At 34.7% G+C, this 24,876-nt stretch overlaps 1 pseudogene; it reads right to left on the bottom strand.

The window, feature by feature from the left end:
* Positions 1 to 4,274: 4,274 nt before the first annotated feature.
* On the bottom strand, positions 4,275 to 4,706 carry LOC149217270 (nucleoside diphosphate kinase 1 pseudogene; annotated as a pseudogene).
* Between the last annotated feature and the right edge of the window lie 20,170 nt (positions 4,707 to 24,876).

The raw sequence follows: 24,876 nt of genomic DNA on the forward strand, positions 1-24,876 counted from the left end.
TAGTAGCAAAAGGAGAAAAGGTTAGTACATTGTATTTATGCAATGGTATTTCTAATTCTGTTAATGCTTTAACCTCTAAAGGAGAAGATACGACATTGTGGCATCATAGGCTCGGGCACATGAGTGAGAACTGGATGCATATTCTTCACTCGAGAAATTTGTTGCCAGATTTGAAGCACGTTGATTTAAAATTATGTGAGAATTGTGTTTATGGAAAACAGAAGAGGGTCAAATTCCTCAGAGTTGGGAAAAAAAGAAGAGTGAAAAATTAGAGCTTGTGCATACAGATGTATAGGGACCTACTCAGGTATCATCTCTCGGTGGCTCCCGTTATTATGTTACTTTTATTAATGATGCAACTAGAAAAACTTGGATTTATTGTATTTGAAATAAATCTGATGTATTTGATACTTTCAAGAAATGGAAATCTTTGGTTGAAAATGAGACAGGAAAAATGTTGAAGTGTCTTAGATCAGACAATGGAGGTGAATATTGCAGCAAAGAGTTTGATAGGTACTGTTCAGAGAATGGAATTTGCAGAGAGAAGACAATTCTAGGAACACCACAAGAAAATGGTGTGTCAGAAAGGATGAACATGACAATCATGGAGCGTGTAAGGTGCATGAGATTGCATGCAGGATTTCCTTTACAATTTTGGGCAGATGTTGTAGATGCTGTTGTTTATCTAATAAACAAAAGGCCTTCCAGTTCCTTGGATGGTGGTATTCCAGAGGAGGCATGGTCAAGTAAAAAGGTAAACTACTCATTTTTAAAGACTTTTGGTTATGAAGCCTTTGTCCACATTAATAAAGAAAATAGAACAAAGCTTGAGGCAAAATCAAAGAAATGTACCTGCATTGGATATGGTGTTAATGATTTTGGTTATCGCTTTTATGATTATGAAAAACACAAAATCATTAGGAGTAGAGATGTCATATTCAATGAAAAGGTTTTGTATAAGGATCAGATGCAGGAAAATAAATAGGGAAAACAAAACAGAGAATACACAGTGCTTGATGAGATCACAGAAAAAGTGAAGGTGCCTGAAAATCATAATGATCAACAGCCTGAACAAATACATCAACCAAAATAGAAACAAACACCTCAAACACTTGAAAGTGGTGTTAGAAGATCTACTAGGATAATTAGACCCCTTGAACGATACTCTCCTTCTTTATATTATGTATTGTTGATTGGTTTTGGTGAACTAGAATGTTATGAAGAAGCAATGCGGGTAGAAACCAAGAAGAAGTGGGAGCAAGCCATGAAAGAATAGATGGACTCCTTAGCACATAACCAGACTTGGGACTTAGTTAGGTTACCTGTAGGTAAAAAACATTATAGAATAAATGGATTTACAGGTTGAAGGAAGAACATGGAGGCAGAAAAAGGCATAAAGCTAGACTTGTGGTGAAGGGGTTTGCACAGAAAAAGGGTATATACTTTGCTGAGATATTTTCTCCTGTTGTTAAAATGACTTCAATAAAAACTATTTTAAGTCTAGTAGCAGCTGAAGATTTGCATCTTCAGTAGTTAGATGTAAAGACAACCTTTCTCCATGCAGATTTGGAGGAATATATATATATATATATATATATATATATATATATATATATATATATATGCAACAACCATAAGGATATGAGGTAAAAGAGAAGGAGAAACTAGTGTGCAGGTTGAAGAAGAGCTTGTATGGCTTAAAACAAGCTCCAAGTTAGTGGTATCTAAGATTTGATAGGTTTATGTCTAAACAAGCTTATACTAGATGTCACTCTAATCATTGTATTTATCTCAAAAGGAAAAATGATGGAAGCTATATTATATTGTTATTGTATGTTGATGACATGCTTGTTTCAGGTTCTAACATGCAGGAAATAAATGTGCTCAAAAGAAAATTGGCAAACTCATTTGCAATGAAGGACTTGGGTGTTACAAAACAAATCCTTGGTATGAGAATAACTAGAGACAGGAAGAATCGAAAATTAACATTGTCTCAGAGTGAGTACATAGAAAAAGTGTTGAAAATATTTAATATGAAAAATTCAAAACTAGTTAGTATACCTTTGGCTAGCCATTTCAAACTAACTAAGGAGGTATGTCCCAAGATTGAGGAAGAAATGACTTCTATGTCTAAAGTTCCATATGCATCAGCAGTGGGAAGCTTAATATATGCAATGGTCTACACAAGGCCTGATATTGCACACGCAGTGGGAGTTGTAAGCAGGTACATGAACAATCTAGAAAAAGAACATTGGATGGTAGTGAAGTGGATTCTCAAGTATTAGAGAGGTACCACAAATCAAGCATTATGCTTTGGTGGTTCAAACATTGCTTTACAGATATATGTTGATGCAGATATGGCAAATGATAGAGATAACAGGAGGAGCACCACAGCATATGTGTTTACTGTAGGTGGAACAACTGTTAGTTGGGTTTCAAAACTGCAAAGTGTTGTTGCACTCTCAACGAAGGAAGCAGAATATGTTGCTGCTATAGAGGCTAGCAAATAAATGATTTGGTTACAAAGGTTTCTAGATGAATTGTGTAAGAAGCAGGAGTTGGACAGGTTATACAGTGATAGCCAGATTTCCATACATCTTGCAAAGAACTCTGCATTTCATTCCAACACTAAACATATACAGCTCAAGTACCATTTCATACGGTCAGTGTTGGATGATGGACAGTTGAAGCTAGAAAAGATACATAGTAGCCTGAATCTTGCAGATATGTTAACAAAAGTTGTAACCAAGGAGAAACTGAGATTATGCTTAGTTTCAATTGGTCTTCAAGTATGATGAATAAGATGAGAAACAACCAGGTCCAAAGTGGAGTCAATGTCTAGGAAATGAAGCAGCGATGGAGTTGCTAGAATCGGTCTCCAAGTGGGAGATTGTTGGGTGTGGAGTCTGATTATCTTCCTTATTCAGAGGTATCACCGCATTGGACCCCATTTCGTAATGTGGCGGCAATGGCACCTGTAAAATGTATGCCACTAGGGGGGTCCAAGGGGGGGAGACGGTGATTATTTGGAGGCCCCCCTGGTGAGGGATCAGGGGAAGCACCCCCAAAGCTAAAAATAGATGTAAAATTTCCTTGTAAAATGTTGTAATTTCGTAGTCAATTTGGGCCGTTCGTTAGGCGGATATTGAGCCCCCCCCGGCGGGGGATCGGTGACGGCGCCCCCAAAGCTAAAAATAGATGTAAAATTTCCTTGTAAAATGTTGTAATTTCATAGTCAATCTAGGTCGTTCATTAGGCAGAGATATGAGGGTAGAAGTTGTGTTTAATTTCGAGTTTTTTTTCCCTAGAAGGCAACGCCTCGCTATATATGAGGGAATTGTATTGTGTCTATGTAGATCTTTATTCTGAGCGAGAAAGAGAGATGATTTTTTGTGAGAGTGAAGATAGAATTACAACGGATCTGTTGTAGGTTATATCTCTTCAATTTGCTTGATAATATAAAAGGAAGGACTGTTTGTTTCTCTGTGGACTAGCCCAAATTAGGTGTTGTCTGGATCTTAAGGTGGAGAGTGGGTTTTGGATTCTTTTCACTACCAATAACCCAAAGGCCATAGCGCTTCAGGTTAGGTCGTGAACAAGTTCAGAAGATTGGTACAACTATACAGAGGCGAAGAAATCAGTATAACAATCACTCGCCATAGCTTGGTTGCAGCCTACCAGATTTTTCAAGTGGTAGATTTCGACAAGAAAACTCGTAATGCTAAAATTACAGTGACCATGTTTTATTTTGGTGGGAAATGTGTGGGTAACCATGTATGGGTTTATAAAATGGAGGAAATGGGATGAAAATTCTTGATAAAAGTGAATGGCCACAATGTGATCACCATTGTTCTAGGATTGGTGCTCAACAAGAGATGCATGCTGCAGCAACAACACTAAAAAAATGTGGCAGTGTCGAAGATCATAGACATTATGGATAGGATGCCATGGGCTTACTGTCATGTTGGAATGAAGCTTCATGTGAACAACACAAATTCTCCATATCATAAACCCACTGCAAACATGAGTTACTCGTGTTGATCTTTTCGTTGTCCTTTGACGAGTTAAAAATTGACAGGTGGAAAGGGTTTGAGTCGCCAACCTCTTCACCTTGTATATCCCCTTCACCTCGTATAAGGTTCAAGTCTCGGAGGAAGAGACAACGATGAACGAGCACTCCTTGAAAAAAAACGACTCTGCTTGGAAATGACATAATCCAAAAACTTAGTCAAACTTTTTGGATTCAGGAATTTCATTGTTAATATCTCATTAACCTAAGAATGCAAACTACTTTTCCAGTCAACCACACCTTCAAGAAACCAAAGTGTTATTTCCTCCTTTGGGCTCTCAAATGTGTCACTACCATGGATAACGTTCCTTTCAACCTCTACAGCAAAGTCACCTCTAATATTTTTAGTTCAAGTGCTGCAGGATTTGTAGCTCCAATAATTTTCCTACGAGTTGCAACAACACCTTTTCCCCTCTTAGACCACAACTAGAATAGGGTTGGAAATTGTGTACTCTTGCAATCCAGGAAGAAAGGGCTTTGAAGAAAAATCCTTGTAGTGTTTCTCTGCAAATGATCTCTCTACAACCACCATCTTCAGACTTTTCAAAATAAATCCCTTCTCAAATCTAGATATAATTTCTCCCACCAATCCACATTGCATGCTGTCAGGCTTAATCATGATGAAGGTCTGCTTCATAATGAATTTTTCAAGAGTTCAAACAAAAAGCAAATACTAGGTTTCTTGACACGAACAAGGATACAGTGACGTGAAATTATAATGCTACCTACCTTTATGCGCAGTTAGAATCATACCTAACAACACTCACTAGCATAATTTTATGAATTGATCCACGACTCTGACAAATGTTGTGGGAAATTAGAATGCAATGACACCTAGAGAAGGGGAGTTGTCACATGGCGTCCTTCCCTTGCATGTCTAACGCATGTAGTCTATAAAAAATAAAAAAATGTGTCACTTTGTAGTACAATGTGGAAAATGCATATTATGCCAAGGTTGCTTTATGGTGGGTTTTGGAATGATTAAACCAAGAGTGGAGCACAAGCTAGCTTCTCTTTTCAATGATAGTTGCATTTCACCATTGATAGCTAACTTCTCTCACTTCCCTTATGTTTTTGGCAGTTGACGTTGACCACAAATTTTCCAATTATGTGTCTTGCTTAACAAATAGATCATGGATAAAACTCTAAACTTCACCCATAGATCTAGTTAACAAGATTATAATGCGAAGATTTGCATCGATCCAATAATAAGCATTAAAAGACTAGGATACAAAGTGTTACCATAACAAATATAACACTGTCAAGATTTAGACTAACTCAAGAAATAACAATACTCAGAGTTGTCAATGCAATTACATGAGATAATCCAACCACTTCAACATCCAGGAACCATTATAATAGAACCGTATGATGCCAAATGTAGGATAGAATTTTGTGATTCCAAGTGTATTATGTGATCATACAAAGTAGCAATGAGAACCATCCAAATGTGATGCCAAGGAAAAATGATAAAAATTTGAAATATAACACGCGTCTTGAGTTGTATTTAGGTTTAAAAATGCGTCCAAGAAATTATCATTTCCATAGCATATTTATAACATACGATGTTATTTCAACCATCAAAGCAACAATTAAACTGATGAATAACAATGGAACTCTAGACGTCGATTGTAGCATAGTGGGTAGTGATCTTAATATGCAAATGTAAAGTATATATGAGCAACACTCTTACACCATTGGGTTGAGAAATAACTATTTATAATATATATATATAGTACATCCTTGAGTTGAGAAATTTATTTTATATTTTCATTACACCTTTGGATTTTAAAGATTCTTTCATAAACTTATACTTTTTATTGAATTTAAAGAATTTAAATAATTATTATTTAAGAACCTTGAACATGAACCAAAACAATGAACTCTATTGTTGGTTTAGGTGCAATTGATAGTTTAAATACATTTAAGTGGTAAAAACTTAAGCACTCCATGTGCTTAGAGCGTAATATTATCTTTTAATTATATTAATATTATATTAACGAAGAATTTATTCCGTTATTTAGTGGAACAGACTTCTCTTACTCATTAAACATGTGGGTGTTTTTTTAAGATGTTTCGTTAAATGAAGTACAATGCTGCAGCGTGTATTCTTTTCACATGTTTTAATTCTATAATATTAATATTAATAAAATATTAGAAGGGTTTTGTTTTTCTAAGAAACAATTTAATCTTTATTAAGTGTGAGTTTCAAAGTTGATAGGGATGGGAGTTATTAGTGATAAATAAATTATTTAATAGGTCACATCAATCTTTATAGAGATTTTGGTGTTACTTTCCATTATAGATAGTTTGAAACAATACCCAAAGTCGTGATTAAATAAGGCACCAATTAATGTTTAAGATTTTTTTGTTGAAGGACACTAGATATGTTTTTAGGTAATGGTTTATTGTTAAAGTTTATGAAGGTTATATACTCTATTTCACTCTGCATTTAAACCTCTCACTTATTATTAAATAGACTCAAGTTGTAAAAAAAAATTTAAAATATGATCACGATACTTAGTTAAGAAATTGAAATTTAATTTAAAACAATAATATTTATATTATTTATAAATGCTTTCACATTCAATTTATTTTTAAATAAAGTTTGATTAAAAATAAAAATCGTGAATTATTTTTTTTCACATAAATTTAATATATAAAATATATAATGATAATGAAAATTAAATATGTTCTACTAAATATTAAGAAAGGAAAAAATGAATAGAAATTCCAAATTTTTATTTTTATTTTCAAAATGAAGAAAGAAACTAAGAAGGTGATAGAATTTGTCATCTTTATGCTACTAAGAAGGTGGACAATGAAAAAACTTCCTTTTAGAGTGTTCGGCTCTTTCCCACATCCACTCTCAATTCCCTATCATCAACCACACCTCCAATTCAGTGACACCTCCAATTTTCTTGACTTATTAATAGGCACTTTGGAATGCTTCTTTCCCTACTCCTTGATCATAGAAACAAGAGTTTGAAGAATAGCACTTAGACTCTCTTTTCTTGAAGTCTGATAAACCACATTGGTATCAATGGAAGTTAATCATCATCAATATTTATTTATTTATTTTATTTTATTTTTTTATTTTTTGGGTTGTTGAATTAAAAATATTTTACGCTGATGAATTTGTTTAGTGGGTAATTAAATTCAAAGGATTTTAATGTGATGAAATTTACACTTAAAAAAAATGCTTTACAATACATTTTATAATTAATTATTATACATTTTATAAATTATTTATAATTATTAAAATAATTTTAAAATAAAATTTAATAAATTTTTCCCATATAAAATAATATATAAATTTATAATAAAATATTTATTTATTAATAAAATTGTATTTATATACCTATTTTATTTATTTGTGGTAAAGTAAATATTAAATAATTAATTGTAGTTTGTAATTTATATTTTGATTTTAAGAGTTAATTTTTTTATATTTATGATAATAATATCTAGTAAAATTTATAGAGAGAAGTGTTCCCATATCATTATAGTTTCAATGTTGACTTAAAAGATCAAGAAGGTTTGTAGTGTGACACGTATAAAGGGTAGAAAAGGTTGGTAGTGTGACACATATTTAGAAAATTAAACATAGTGTGAGTATAAGATAGACAATTTAAGAAAACATACTTTTCATCTTCAACCCTCCTAGAATCGCACAAGTGACAAACTCTTTCATCTCATACTAAATACATAGTTCAATTTGATAGATTTTATTTATATGATATATCTTATTTGATGAGTGGAAAGTCCACTCAACCTTTCCCGATGTTTCACATAATTTATTTATACAATTTTACCGAAACAGTTAATCTACAAAATATAATGTTTGACTTTATATATATATATATATATATTTAATTTAGTATTTCGAGAAATTTAGTTAATCTAAATTTTCTTACACTAATCAAATTTTAAACAAAATGCCCCTGATGGCGGTGACCACACTTCTCAATGGAGGCCCTCAAGGCTTTCCCCCTCCACCACGTGGTAATAATTCTCAATTTAATGAGATGTTCCATCATTTTATCTGCTCGTGCGGTGAACTCTCAAGAGGTATGTTAAGAGGCAAGCACGCGTTAAGATCCTAGTTGGAATTCCAGGTGATGAATTGGGGAAGGAAGGAGCACTGCCACATTAGTGATAGGGACCATGGAAGCTCGCTAGGCTTTTGGCCTTGGATGAGCATTAAAGTGTTGGCCCGGTCCGCTTTATTCTACTTCGAATTTGGCTCTCAATCAAGTGTCTGGATCCATGTACCCCTGTGGACAGAGATTTGGATCCAAACCTCGCCTCTCCCTGGAAGCTCTGCCACCACCACTCAATTGGGAGCAATAGACTTCTGTAGGTCTCTTCCACTGAGGGTAAAAAGGTAATTGAGTCCTATTGTTTTTTCCTAGCTAAGTGGGATTTCTTTAGCCACCCAAGCCATCTCTAGGGGTTTTGGGCCGAGGATTATTGTGAACTGTCATTCTTGTGTCTACAAGTTTCCAAAGCATCATATTGTTTCTTAGTTATTAGCTTTAGCTGGAGGTCTCAACGATCTAATTCTTGCGATTGACCTACCTTTGGTTTGTCCTTGGAGGCTGACTATGGAAGCTTCTTAACCTTGGGTCTTTGTGTCTCTCCTTCTCATGTCCATTATCGTCTGAACTGGTGTCACTATGGGTTGGTTATTCTAGGGGATCACTCTCAGCGTATTTGAGGGATTGTCGTTCTTATAAAAAAAGTTAGTGGGTAGTTGGGTAGTGTCAGTTCTGAGAAGTCTTTTAGTGTCGGGGGAGTCTTTCATAACCTATTAGGTCCTTATAATACTAGTGTATTCCCTTATTATTATTGTCATTGTACCCCTTATTGTTATTGTTGTGCCCATGTTGTCCCCATATTGTTATTATTGTGGCCCATAGAAGCCCACAATTGTTATTGTTGTGCCCTTACGTTATTATTGTTATGTCGGCTCTAATTATATTGTGACCCCTTAGACTCCTATATATAGAAAGGAGGTATTGTCATTTGAATCATCCAAGAATTGTTCATTTGGGTAATATAAAGGAGGTTTCCCCCTCGAAGACACTAATTTTTAAGGCATTTATCTCTCTTTTCTTCCATTTTGTGAGCTGATTGCATAACATAACCTGGCCCTTCAATCTTCGAGGTTGGGTTCCCATATGCTACAAGACATGCAATTTGCATTTTGGTTATGGTGATTGTTCATCTCCTTGCTTTAACAGGTTCTTTGAAGGGTACTCAATGACCACATCAACCATCTTTTTTATAGTTCCATCAATGTCTTGCCAACGAGGGAGGCTTCACCACTGGAGAGCTCAACACGACATCGCAAGTCGTCTAGTTTCAAGCCACAACTTGTCCTCTAGGAATTCGACAAGCCTGAAACCTGAGGGTGAAGTTGCGATATCTCTTGCTTGTTCCCTAGGACGTGTTGTGGCTCCTGCAACCATGGATTCCAGAGCAGAACAACTCAAGAACATCCAAGTTAATTTGGACATTTTTTGGGAACACAGGTATGACGATGACAATGAGTTAGTTGCTTACATAAATGATATTCAATTCAGCCAAAATGAAATACTTGAACAATTGGATAACATTCACCGCAGCCATTGTCGATCGAACTACCACCTCGGCAACATGGAAGCGCGAGTGGAACATATTGACTTTCATATGCATGCCTGTTCTCGATACTTTGCAATGCCCCTTGTACACTCTCCCCTCTCCCTGTCCCCCTCCTTATATGTTGTTGCTAATTCTAGTGATATTTTTGTGTCCCCCTCCTTATATGTTGTTGCTAATTCTAGTGATATTTTTGTCTCCCTCTAGTATGTTATGGTTACAAACCCTGTCGGAAAAAGAAAATGTAAAAAATGTAAAGATTTATCTGTAACATCTTCCGGCCCCAATTCCAACCAATCTTATAAAAATAATGAAATAAGAATTGTTTCGACATCTTTACAAACATTGTTTTACTGAAAATCTAATGAAAACATGTTGATTGAAAAAAAATAAACAAAATAGCTAACACTATTTATTCAATAAAAGAAAAAAAAATCATCGAAGAAATTCGAAGAAATCACCCTTTGACCCGCAGATAATAAATGGATTCTAACCGTTTTACATTTTAATCTCTAAAATCGATTACACTGATATTTAATTACAATTTTAAAATGACAAAAAATGATAGTTGGAATTGTATATTTTGAAGTTGAGTTTAGATAATTTAATTATTTAAAAAACTTATTAAATTTTTTTATATATTATAAACACCATCTGATATTAAACATTTATATTTTCACTAATAATTATACAGCATAATTTTAACCACGACGAAAAAAAAGCGTAATTTCAGTGATGATAATTAGAGAAAACAAAATCATCCGCACCAATTTATGATTAATCATAGGAAACAAAAAAAGAGCGTAGGCCACGCATAATTCGCACGTTATTATTGATATGGGTAACGAGGCTTCGGAGTGAAAAATATATCAAAAGCCTGAGACGGGCGAATGAAGTTATTGTGAATCCACCGGCTGTGAAAAACAATACCTCCAAAATGCGGTTGCCTATTTACCAGAGTACCTTCGATGCGTTGTAGAAAAAATGAGCATTTGTGGTGATTTCAAGTTGTGTTGTTTTCACGGCTGAGAGAAATGACCACCACAGCTCCCGCAGACGTAGAGAGTAAAACCAGACGATCGTTATTCTTCGATTTGGGCGGGAGAATGGGCAATCTGATTACTCAGGAAGCGATTTTTGGGTTCTTTGGCCCCAATTCATTCACCACCGCAGCATAGCCAACCGCAAAGTCGAAATACGGGTGACTGCCATTCTCGGTAGTATTTTTATCTTGACGTACCAGAAAATTTGTTAAAAAATATTTGGCGAATTTAATTTTCGTTTTCGCGGAGGGGAGAGGCAGAGAGTTAACCCTTTCGCGAAGCTATTTTAAGTGAAATTAGCTTCGCGCATGGCGAGGCCGATTTCGTGGAGCTACCTTCCCGCACAGCAAGACTATTTTCGAGGGTTGAATATCGCAGAACCGCGTAGCGAGACTTAAAGAATACTCGCACTGAAATTAATAAGATAGGTTTGGAGCAACACAAAATTTAGTATTCATTTCTTCAACATGAAAATACATCTACATGAGATTGCGGCTCATTTACAAAGTTACAGAGATTTAAACTTACTCGCAACACTACACAATGAAACACAGTAACTTCTGTGTTACGCCCCCATCAAAAATTGCTTCACAATTTTCTCCACAGAGATTTGCGCTCTTTTTCGACTTGCTTTCTAACCTCTCTACACAGTGTTACTCTTCTATGCTCTCTCTAACCTATTACAAAATGAATTTTACATTCATATATAACTCAACATTTAATTTTACATTTAATTCATGACAGAGCGAAATTAATTTTGATGTTGTTGTTGGGTGTGATTAGAGTCACGCAGATGTTTCTGGAGTGTGGGCAAGGTTGTTGAATTAATGCTTGCCCATATTTGTTTATCTAAGTACATAAGTTCTTTAACTGCCTTTTCTGAGTTTTTGAGTGGTTCACGTCTGGCTTCGGTCCTTCTATCTTCACACTGAGACGCAACCTACAAAAATGCCTTCAAGTAGAAACGCAACCTGCAAAAAGTACGTCTGACAGGTATGGCTGCTGTCCGACTGTTTATTGCGGTGGTTGGGATTATTATTTCCAACACTCCCCCTTAATCACAACTGCCGCCATTGACAATTCCTAAACAGTTTCTGAGATAAACAAAATTTTCTCCTGCCAATGGCTTTGTGAAAATATCAACAAGCTATTCCTGTGACCTGTAGTGCTGCAACACAATTTCATCATTGTTAATCAACTCTCTAATAAAATGATATTTAGCATCAATATGCTTGGTCCTTTTGTGGAAGACAAAATTCTTTGACAATGAAATTGCTGAGGTGTTGTCATAGAAAATGGTTGTCGCGCCCTCTTGGTCATGACGAAGATCCCTCAACATCCTTCTCATCCAAACTCACTGACATGCTCGTGCTGTTGTTGCGACATATTCAACTTTTGCTGTTGATAATGACACTATTGGCTGCTTCTTGGAGGCCCATGAAATGGCTCCGAAATCCAAATGAAAAACATATACTGACATGCTCATTCTATCATCAACACTGCCTGCCCAATCACTGTCAGTGTAACCAACCAACCTAAAATCACTGGTTGTTGTGTACAAAATGCCATACTGTTTTGTCCCATTGACATACCTTAGAATCCTTTTCGCTGCTTGCCAATGTGTCTCCTTGGGTGTCTCCATGAACTTTGACACCAAAATTACTGCATACATTATATCTGGCCTAGTGGTGGTCAAATACATCAGGCTGCCTATCATGCTTTTGTATAATGTCAGATTGACATTGCTGCTGCAATCTTCTTTGCTCAATTTCAACCCTATGATAGTTGGAGTTGGTGCACACTTGCTGTTCTGCATTTTAAACCTCTCCAAAATTTCTGCCACATACTTTGCTTGAGAGATAAAAATGCCATTTTCTGTTTGCTTCACTTCTATGCCCAGAAAATATCTTAGCAATCCCAAGTCAGTCATTTCAAACTCACTCTTCATGACTTGCTTAAAATCAGCGATGAGGAAATCATCACTGCCTGTAAAGATCAAATCATCTACATATAAGACGATAATGAAAATCTTATCGTTGCTCTCTTTGATGTAGAGAGTAGGTTCACCATCACATTTGTCGAAACCATTGTCTAACAGGTAAGCATCTATCCTTCTGTACCATGCGTGCGTTGCTTGCTTCAATCCATAAAGAGCTTTCTTCAACCGATATACTTTGTCTTTTTGTCCTTCAATCTCATAACTAGGCGGTTGTGCGACATACACTTCCTCTTTCAGCACTCCATTCAAGAACGTTGACTTTACGTCCATATGATACACTGTCCACTTATGTTGCGCAGCAATCACCACAACTGCGCGCACTGTCTCCATTCGCGCGACTGGCACGAACATCTCCGCGTAATCTCTTCCATGTTGCTGCTTGTATCCTTTGACAACTAGCCTTGCTTTGTGCCTTTCAATCTTTTCCTCAATGTTGCTTTTGGTCTTGTAGAAGCACTTGCTTGGCTGCGCGAAACTGTCCTATTATTTGTTGATGGCGTTGCTTGCTGCCTGCTTTGTTGCGCTTGAATAGGAGTAGAGGGAGTCATTGTTGAGAAATTACTTGTTGTTGTTAATTCCTCTCTGTCTTTATTTGGTATGCATGCTTTGACCTTGACTATCTTTTCTAAACTTCCATCCCATGCTTCTTCTTTATGAACTGCACATCTCTGTTGATTATGACTTTCTTGGTTGATGGATTGTAGAGTTTGTATGCCTTGGATTCATCACTGTATCCAACAAATATGCATTTCTCCCCCTTGCTGTCCAACTTCTTTCTCAACTCATCCGGGACATGTGCATAAGCCACACATCCAAAAACTTTCATGTGAGTGACATTTTGTTTTCTTCCACTCCATGCCTCTTTAAGAACATTGTTCTGGACGCTTTTGGTTGGACATGTATTTAAGATATATGCTGCACGCACGACAACTTCAGCCCAATAGTCATTTGGAAAATGCTTTGCCTTCAACATACTCTTTGCCATCTCCATAATGGTCCTATTCTTTCTTTCTGCCACACCATTTTGTTGCGGTGTATATCTTGTTGTAAACTGCTTGTGAATTCCATGCTCCCTGAAAAATTGAAGGAAGTTATTCGAGATGTATTCTCCACCTTTGTCTGTCCTGAGGACTTTGATGAAATGCCCGCTTTTCTTTTCAACAATAGCCTTGTATTGGCGAAAGCGCTCAAACACTTCGCTTTTCTGTTTTAGGAAAAGACCCATGTCTTCCTTGTGTAGTCATCTATGAAGGTCAATACATAGTGACTGCTACCAATTGATGGTGTCTACGTTGGTCCACATAAATCTGAGTGGACAATCTCCAAAGGTGCCTTTGCCCTCACTGACTTTCCGGCTAGAAATGTCTCTCTATGTTGCTTGCCCAAGATACATCCTTCACACATGTTGTTTGATTTTTCTATGAGTGGTAAACCCTTCACCATGCCTTTCCTATGTAGCAAATTCAAACCTGAAAAGTTGAGATGTCCAAATCTCAAGTGCCAGAACCAGTTTTCATCTTTTACCTCTGCTTGAAAATTTACTTGTGTGACAGCTGCCCCTCTTCTTCCATTTTCTTGTGAGTTCATAGATAGTTGTGCTTATGCACCATCTTTCTACAAATCTGATCTTATTTTCAGGGGAAACATTCTATTGTCTGTCATCTGAACCTTTGCAATCAATTGTCTACTTAGAGGCCTATCCAAAATTGTGCACACATCATTTTTGAAGAAGACATTGTAGCCTTTCTGCGTGAGCTGTCCAACGCTCATGAGATTATGTTTCAGACCGGGGATAAAGTAAACATCAAACATGTATTTCTTCTCCCCCTTCTTTGTTAGGATATTAACTCTACTTTTTCCCATGACAGATACTTTGCTATCAGTTCCTGATGCCACTTCAAATTTCACACTTTCATCTAGATCAAAAAACATGTCTATGTTTCCTGACATGTGGTTGCTACACCCTGAATCTAGATACCATATATCACTCTGTTTTTCTTGTGCTACATTACAAGCTAAAAACATGCTATCATGACTCTAGTTTTCTCTTGTGAAATTTACACTTGGTTTGTTACCAATATCATATTGCTTCTTTCTACATTCATTTGCATAATGACTATCATTCTTACAGTAATGACATTGAACTTGAGATTTATCATACCTCTGACCTTGTGCTTGATTTTGGCTTGGGCCTTGACTTGGATCTGGATTGCTGCCTCTTCCATTTGAGCTTGAAGTGTTGCTTCTTCTACCTTTGTGTAGGTTTCTTCCTCTTCCTCTAGCATATGATCTTCCTCTGCCTCGATCTTGACCAAATGATACTTGTGTCTTGAAGGCATGCTCCAATGAGGAGCTTGCTGCTCTGTTTAGTCTATGTTTATGAGAAATCAGTGATGCATTAAGCTCATCAGCTGAAAACTGTGAGAGATCCTTTGTCTCTTCTATGGCCACAACAATGGCCTCAAACCTTGCTGCCAGACTTCTCAAAATTTTCTCAACTATTCTTCTTTCCTCAAGTGTCTCACCATGAGACCTGATTTGAGTAACCAACCCACTTAGATGTGTAAAAAATGAGTCTATATTATCAGACTCTTTCATACAAAGTGTTTCAAAATCTCTCCTCAACATTTGCAGCTTCACTGTTTTGACTTTTGCCATGCCTTGGTACGCTGTCTGGAGGATGTCCCATGCTTGCTTGGACTTCGTTGCTACTGCAACCCTTGGGAAAATACTTTCATGAACTACTTGAAAAATATAAAACAAGGCTTTTGAATCCTTCTTCCTGTTGTCCCTTAGCACATCTCTTTCTTGTTCAAATAAGACATTGTATGCTGCTGCATCTGCTGGTTCTTGAAAACCATTCTCCACCAAATCCCAAATATCTTGAGAAGAAAACAGGGCCTTCATTGTAATAGCCCAATAATCATAATTTTTTCCATTAAACTGAGGTATTTGAAGATTAGTCAAACTTGTGCTTGATGTTGCCATTTCTAAGTGTAAAAACAAACATTCTGCCTGCTGGTAAATATGCTAAACACAATCCGCGCTCAAAACAATTTTATTGTTAGTAAAAACACTATTTTACACTAATAGAGTTTAACCCGCTCCGATACCATGTTAAAAAATATTTGATGAATTTAATTTTTGTTTTCGTAGAGGGGAGAGGCAGAGAGTTAACCCTTTCACAAAGCTATTTTACGAGAAACTAGGTTCCGCACTGTGAGGCCGATTTCGCGGAGCTACCTTCGCACACCGCGAGACTATTTTCCAGGGTTAAATATCGTACAACCGCACAGCTATTTCAGAGACTTAAAGAATACTCGCAGTGAAATTAACAAGATAGGTTTGGAGCAACACAAAACTTAGTATTCATTTCTTCAACATGAAAATACATCTACATGAGACTGCGGCTCATTTACAAAGTAAAATAAGATTTTACAGAGATTTAAACTTACGCGCAACACTACACAGTAAAACACAGTAACTGTTGTTTTACACGCCCACCAAAAATTGCTCCACAATTTTCTCCACAGAGACTTGCGCTCTTTTTCTACTTGCTCTCTAACCTCTCTACACAGTCTTACTCTTCTACACTCTCTCTAACCTATTGTAAAATGACTTTTACATTCATATATAACTCAACATACAATTTTACATTTAATTCATCACAGAGTGAAATTAGTTTTGATGTTGTTGTTGAGTGTGATCAGAGTCGCGCAAGTGTTTTTGGAGTGTGGGCAAGGTTTTTGAATTAATGCTTGCCTATAATTGTTTATCTAAGTTTAAATGTCTTTTCTAAGTGGTTCGCGTCTGGCTTCGGTCCTTCTATCTTCACGCTGAGATGCAACTTGCAAAAATGTCTTCAAGCAAAGACGCAACCTGCAAAAAGTACGTCTGACAGGTATGGCTGCTGTCCCACTATTTATTGCAGTGGTTGGGGTTATTATTTCCAACAAAATTTATGTTTCCATAACTATTTTTATGGGATCCAAATTTGTTATCATCTATATAATTCATGATTGAAATCCGGTGGTGCAAAGTCTATTAATTAAAAAAGGAGCAATTGTCTAGACGATCAAAAGTGGTTGGGATTAGAGTAAAAAGATTTCAAAAAATCTTATAAATGCCATGTTTAAATAATGTTTTGATGACGGAAATAGATTTAGCACCATCAAAAACTTCTAGAGCACCTAAAATTATGAAATTTAACAATTTTTACTTTGGATTTACAAAAATCCCAAACAATTATTTTCAAAATATAGCCGAAATTCCCATCACTTTTAAAAAACAATCTCATTAAACAATGACTTAAAAAAATATATTTAAAACATATGACTTTGAATCTTGGTCAGACTCTGAAATCTGGTGCTGCAAAGTCCATTGAGTAAAAAATATTTAAAAGAATATGACTTTGAATTTTGGCCCGACTCTTGTTTACTGTTCAACAAGGTCAATTGACTAGTCATATGTACATAATGAGTGTCCAACCAAGTCAATTGATATGTACATAATTAAATTTTAAACAAAGTTAATTGAATATGCTTTAAAATTACTTTGAGAATTGAAATTGGAATAAAAATATTTAAATAGAATAAATGTATTTAGTTGATATTATTTTTGTTTATTAGGTTATTTGAGTTTAGATGTGAGTGGTAGAGACGTTTAAGTTGTTAAAATTATTAGCGATTGTGTCTTGTATGGGCCACACCAATTTTTAGTATCATTAAATTTTTTCTTGTCTAACTTTTCATCACTAAATTTTTATTCATTAATTTTGAAACCAGTAGCCTTCATATCATTGATTTCCTTAATTGAACACCCTCTACCTCTCCCTCTACAGCATATGTAATTAAAATAATGATAGAACAAATAAAATTTATTATACAATATTTTAGTGTAATAAAATATTATAAAATGAAATTTATTAAATTAAAATAATTATGAAAAATAAAATTTATTATAAAATATTTTAGTGTAATAATATATTATAAAATAAAATTTATATGGTTTAGATTATTTTATTTTACGTGATTTAACTTTTATTATTAGATTACAAGTTTAAAGTTCATGGGAAGAGTTGCAAAATCATGAGATTTACATTATTTAATTTGAATGTGGTTTAATGAAAGATCATGAGATTTACATTATTTAATTTGTATGTGGTTTAATTTTCATTGAGTTATAGGTGTAAATTTTATAAAAAAATTGAAAGTGGAAACCAATTTACATTATTTGATTTGTATGTGGTTTAATTGATTCGTATGTAGTTTAATTTTCATTAAGTTATATTAAGTTTGAATTTTATAAAAAAAATTGAAAGTGGAAATCAATAATGGAGTATAAAAATAATTTAAACTTTACTCATATCAATTAATTTAACAATATTATTAAAAGAAAAAGTATGTTATATATTTAGTTTTTTTTCTTTTAACTATACAAAATGATTTCTAATTAATACATTAAAAATATTTTTAAATTTAATAATATAATAAATAAAACTGAAAGTAATAAAATAAAAATTTGATTTTGATGATGAACCATACTTGTTGGTTCAAAAAGTGTTGATCAAAAATTTCTCTTATGCGAGTTTTACCAAAACACTTTGCTTAAAAATAAAAACCGCTTTTATAATAGAATTAAAATTTATATAAAATTATATTTAATAAAAAAACATATTTTTGATATAATATTATATTATATATTAAATTTTAATTTTGAAATTATTATACTAGCACAACTATATTAATAAATGTAGTTGATAAATGCCAAGAGACCCATATCAAACACATATATCAATTATCAATAATATTAAGAATTAATATTATTAATTTTATTATCAATAATATTAATATGGATAATAAAATTAATATGAATATAAGAACCATATTAATAAAAATTAATATTGTATTAAATAATAATAATTAATAATTAATAAATAAATAAAGATAATAACAACAATTAATCATTTAAATTATATTAATAACCATTTAATAAACAATAATGAAGTAGTTAAGAAATAAACATTTAATAAAAATCAAACAAGAATTTAAATATGGTTGATACAGAATTCAACTTTAAAAATTCCACCATAGCACAATTATTAAATGCAAGCCTCTTTCAAAACACACCAAGGCCGATGAAAAAAATTGCACCAATTCAAATGAACAGGATAATGATCACGACCATTCGTGCTTTCCAACCAATCCGTTCTCGCATTGTCTTGCATTTTAACATAACTTTGAAAAGAAAAAGGCAGTGAAATCCGCAAACCATCTATTGATTTCACTATTGATATAGCTATAAATGTCAAAGCTTGCCTCTCTGTCTCCAATATCTACAGTGGCTTGTTGCAAGGGAATAATATTAAACCCAAGGAATAAATATTATAAACCCAAGGTATAAAACCATAAGATAAATATTATAAAACCTAAAATAAACATGGTTGACCATGATTTACCATCATTGATTTTCATACTTAGACGATGTTTGTCACAATGTGACTTTCAACCATGATTTATTTTTGTATTAAGACAATCTTTGGCACATTGTGACATTGGACCATCGTTGAACATGGATGACCATGATTGTAAACCCAAATGATTTATATTAAAACCTAGGATTAATATTATAAACCATATGAATAATATTATAACCTAGGGATATAAACCAAATAAACCCAAGGGATTGATATTATAAACCGAAGGGAATAATAAATCCAAGGAATTAATTCTAAGACCCATAAGTATTATAAACCCAAGGGATTGATATTATAAATGCAAGGTATATAAACCCTAAAAGGATTGATATTATAAACCCAAGGGAATAATAAACCCAAGGGATTAATACTAAAAACCCAAGGGATTAAAAACCCAATGGATTGTTAATATAAACCCAAAGGAATAATATTAAACCCAAGGGATTAATATTATAAACCCAAGGTATATAAACCCTAAGATAAATATTATAAACTCAAGAGATTATAAGCTCAAGGGAATAATATTAAACCCAAGGGATAAATATTATAAACCCATGCAATATAAACCCTAAGATAAATGTTTGTCACAATGTGACATTGGAATATGGTTGACCATGATTGGTTTTCATATTGAGACAATGTTTGTCACAATGCAACATTGGACAATCACTGACCATCGTTGACCATGGTTGATCTTCATATTGAGACAATCTTTGTCATAGTGCAACTTTGGACCATGGTTGACCAGAGATGACCATCGTTGTGACAATGTGACGTTGGACTAAGAGATAGTCTTTGTCACAATGTGACCATGGTTGACCATGATTGAACCCAAAGGTATTATAAACCCAAGGGAATAATAAATCTAGGGGATTATACCCAAGGGAATTATATTAAACCCAAGGGATAAATATTATAAACCCAAGGAATATATACCGTAAGATACATAGTATAAACCCTGAGATAAATGTTTGTCACAATGCGACGCTGGAATGTGGTTGACCATGATTGATTTTCATATTGAGACAATGTTTGTCACAATGTGACGTTGGACAATGGCTGACCATTGTTGACCATGGTTGATCTCCATATTGAGACAATTTGTGTCATAATGTGATGTTGGACCATGGTTGACCATTGTTGTGATAATGTGACATTTGACCAAGAGGTAGTCTTTGTCATACTATGACCATGGTTTACCATGGTTGAGACAACCTTTGTCACAATGCGACATTGGAACATGGTTTACAATAGTTGATTTTTATATTGAGACAATGCTTGTCACAATGTGATATTGATTGATTTATTTAGAAAATATTTATCGTAATGTGATGTTGGACCATGGTTGACCATGATTATAAACTCAATGGATTTATATTAAACCTAAAGATTAATATTATAAACCCTATGACTCATATTATACCCTAGGGATATGAAGCCTTGGATTAATAAACCCTATAAAATATTATTTTATAATTTTTTTAATGAAAAAATCAAAATATAGTGCAAAACCGTAAAAACAAATGAATAATAGATAATGAAATTTTCAAAAATAAATTCATATAAAATAAAATAACACAAAATAAGCATTTGTAAATTCATAAATTCATTTACTATAATCTCATTTGAATATGTTAATTTTTTTTAAAATATAACATGTGAAACATTACTAATGGAATTGTAAATCTATGAATATACAATTTTTTAATGTATGATATATCTCAAATATTGATAATTAAAAAAAAACAATTTTATATTTTTACTTTATCTATTTTACTTATAGATGATGAATAATAATGAGGAACATATCATGGAGGAACTTATTAGAATTGGAATAATCTCAAATCCCAAGGAAATTCGTGGGCGTAAGCCACGTGGCATGAACATAATTTTTCAAATTTATTAGAAGTAATAGACCATTTTGCTAAATAAAATTTTCTTATATATAAATAAATTATATAAATCATAATGAGGAACTTATTAGAATCATAATAATATCAACACAGAGGAACTTATAAGAATTGTAATAATATCAACATGGAGGAACTTATTAGAATTGGAATAATCTCAAATCCCTAGGAAATTGGTGGGTGGGGAGCCACGACTATAATTTTTTAAATTTGTTAAAAGTAATGGGCCATTTTGCTAAATAAAATTTTCTTACATATAAATGAATGTTATAAATAATAATGAGGAACTTATTAGAATTGGAATAATATCAACATGGATGAACTTATTAGAATTGGAATAATATCAAATTGGTAGGTGGGGAGCTACCTGGCATGAATATGATTTTTTAAATTTATTAAAAGCAATGGACCATTTTGTTGAAAAAAATTGCTTATATATAAATGAATGTTATAAATAAGGGAAAGATATATGAAATTTTGTGAAGACTAAGCTGAGGCGATTTTCGAGCTAGGGTTACAGGATTTCAGAATTTGTTCTCCATGGAAGGATGCAAAGGAGGGAGGTCCACTCCCTCCTACAAACAGGCAGTGGCTAGCAGAGGTAAAAAACCTATAGAAGACAATAGAGGTCCTTCAGATATAAGGCAAAGAAATAGGGAAGAGGAGCAGGATGGCTCTAAATCGATGGAGAATAATAACACTATAAAAAGAAAGGAAGCAGACAAGGAACATGGAACAAAAGACAAAGCATAAAAGGGACCATGCAAGCCCAAAACTAGAATCATGCCTAGAGTAGTTTTGAATGATCCTGCTCTACAAGCGCATAGGGACCACATGCAGACTTATGAAATCATTTCTAAATTCATGGGCTTATGGCCCACTGAAAAATATTTACAAACATGGATTAAATACCACTGGAAAACAAAAGGAAGCATAGAACTACATCTGGGGTCAAAGGGATTCTTTACTATTGTTTTTGCAAATATTGAAGATAAGGACAGAGTGTTTGAAGGAGGGTCCTACTTTTACACAGCAGCAGGCATGTACATGCGACCATGGGTTATGAATTTTGTCCCAGAACAAGAAAATTTTACTGCGGTACCAGTTTGGGTTAGACTCTACTCTCTACCTTTGGATTATTGGCAACTGGAATCCTTATCTGCCATAGGAAATAAGCTAGGGCATTTTGTCAAAGCCTTTGAGGCTACCAGAAGGGGAAAATACACATCCTTTGCAAGAATATGTGTGGAAATGGATCTTTCTAGAGCTTTGCTGGATGAGGTAATCTTGGAATTTTTTGATGAAGAATGGGTGCAAACAGTGGATTATGAACATATCCCATTCATATGTCGTAAATTCCATGAGCATGGGAACATATTCAGAGATTTCCCTCTCAGTAAGATGGAAAACAAGGGTAAAGCAAACACCATGAAAGATACTGAAAACTTTCATAAGTTGGTCCAGAAAGGAAAAGGAAGCAAAAGGGGTTCGGAGCAACTTCAATCAAAAAAGAAACGAGCCAGTCAAAACAGGTTTCAAGCCCTAGAAGAGGAGGATGTGATAATGGAAGCAGATTAGGTCAAGGGAGACAGTCCAGTGGAGGAGGGGAATGAAGAAAATGATGAGCAAACCCAAAAAAACAATAAACAGAAAGAAGAAATGATGAGTGACACAGAACTAGAGATGGACCAGGAAATGACCTAGAGTGAGATGGAAATGGAGGACAACGAACTACAGGAGATTCTTGAAAAAGAGAACCTAGATCTAGAAGGATTCTTGAAACAAGGAACCAGGGAGGGAGTGGATTCGTTACCTCCAGAAGAGTTCCATAGAGTTCAACAGTTGTTCTTATGGAAAACTCAGACCAAAGAGCTGAAAAAGCAAGGGAAAAATGAAAGACAGGGTAGCAAAGGTGTGGAAGCCATGAAAACCACACCGGGATTAACACCCAGAATCCTAGGAAAGAAAAGAGGTCGGAAAAAGTAGAACGAACTGTTGATGGAATGTGGAAAGCTAATGATAGACTCAGGTAAGATGAAAGACCTATCCAGTTACTCCTTTACAAATATTTAATAATGAAGTTCACTTCTTGGAATATAAGAGGTCTAGGTAGTAAAAGGAAACAAATATTACTTAGTAATAGGATGAAACAAGCAGCTTCGGATGTGATCTTCATCCAGGAAAACAAAATGTTCCATGAAAAAAATAAAAGAGATTCACAGCAAATGGCTCAATAAATATGAGTCTCTAGAAGTCAAAGCAGAGAATACCGCAGGAGGAATTCTCACGCTTTGGAACCCCCAAAAAATTGACATCATAGATGCAGAGGCATCTAGAGACTATCTTTCAGTGGTCATTCAACCAGTGGGAGATAAAGAAATTTACCTGGTAACGAATGTGTATAGCCCCCAAAGATTGGATGGTAAACTCAAGGTTCTAGACTCCCTGCGGGATCTTAGGGAAAGACATGCAAGAATCCCTTGGATCTTAGGGGGTGATTTCAACATGATAAAATCGTTTTCGGAGAAAAAAGGGGGTACCAGAATTCTAAACAAAGACTCTTGTGCATTTCAATCCTTCATAGACAATATGAAGCTAGTGGATATTGTAATGAACAATTTTACCTATACTTGGAACAATAAAAGAGGAGGAGTGTCTCAGGTGGCCTCCAAATTAGATAGATTCATAATCTCAGAATATCTTATGATCAAGGATAAGGACATAGTTGCAAAATTTCTCCCCTTTGGAGGCTCTGATCACTGGCTGGTGCAACTGGAAATTTAGGGCATTGGTACTCCTAGGAATCGACCTTTCAGATTTGAAAACATCTGACTCTCCCACCCAGACTTCAACAACAACATTGCCATCTAGTGGGCAGAATATCTGAATATTCAGGGCACAAGAATGTTCCTTCTTCAAAAAAGACTCAAACATTTCAAACTACGACTCAAGGAGTGGAACAAGAAGGAATTTGGCAACATTTTTGAAGCAAAAAAAATTGTAGATGGAAAAATGCAGGAGCTCAACCAAACCCTTATCATGAAGGGTTTTGATAAAGATAGGAATGATCAGGCAACTCTATATCATCAAGAATGGGAGAACTTATGTAAACAAAAGGAAATTTTTTGGAGGCAAAAATCCAGAGTTCAATGGCTAAAAGAAGGAGAACGTAACACTAAATTCTTCCACAGATCCACTATGGTGAACAGAGCTCACAACAGGATTTCTTCGATTAAGGACGAGGAAGGTAACCTGCTCAACTCTCATGAAGAAATAGAAGTAGTGCTAGTTCAGCATTTTCGGGGTATTGTACAGGAAACCACTTCAGACAGAGATCAATCCATCAGGGTTATTTCAAGACATATACCTAAGCTGGTTTCCAGAGAGGACAAATTCAACCTCAATAGACCAGTATCAGAACAGGAGGTTAGTGAGGTCCTAAAAGAAATCCAAAATGGTAAGGCATTAGGCCCAGATGGATTTAATGTAGATTTCTTTAAAGCTTGCTGGAACACAGTGAAGCAGGACATTCTGGAAGTAGTGGAAGACTCTAGGAGAGACAAAACTATATTGAAGGCTCTTAATACCACCTTTATATCCCTCATCTCCAAATAGGATGTGGCTCAAACTCCTGATAGGTTTAGACCCATTGCCTTATGCAATGTGGTCTACAAGGTTATATCCAAAGTTGTGGCCAATAGACTCAAATCTCTTCTTCCCACCCTGGTGTTGGTTGA

The sequence above is a fragment of the Pinus tabuliformis genome, chromosome 1_1 (assembly GCF_031772625.1).
Source record: "Pinus tabuliformis cultivar Carrire ecotype Pingquan chromosome 1_1, CPIR1, whole genome shotgun sequence".
NCBI classification, from domain to species: Eukaryota; Viridiplantae; Streptophyta; class Pinopsida; order Pinales; family Pinaceae; genus Pinus; species Pinus tabuliformis.